The following is a 248-nucleotide window of genomic DNA, read 5'->3' as shown; positions in this document are numbered from 1 at the left end:
GATCCGACCGACGAGCAGGGATCGACTCACGAGCAGGGCCCGGAGGCCAAGGATCATACGGAATACGGCCGGAGCAGGGACTCACCCGACGGTGACAATGCCGGTGCTGTGTCGGAAACGACCGCCACGGAACGATCCGTGCTTGAGAAGATCGTACCGCCAGAAGGCCTGCGAGAGCGAGTGGAACGGGACGACACCCCGTCAGAAGCTGAGAAAAAACAGCTTGGAGAACGAATGAAAGAACGTCG

This window comes from Plasmopara halstedii, assembly GCF_900000015.1.
Source record: "Plasmopara halstedii genome assembly, contig: Scaffold_525, whole genome shotgun sequence".
NCBI classification, from domain to species: Eukaryota; Oomycota; class Peronosporomycetes; order Peronosporales; family Peronosporaceae; genus Plasmopara; species Plasmopara halstedii.
The sequence above is the reverse complement of the archived record's forward strand: the minus strand, read 5'-3'. Positions refer to the sequence as shown.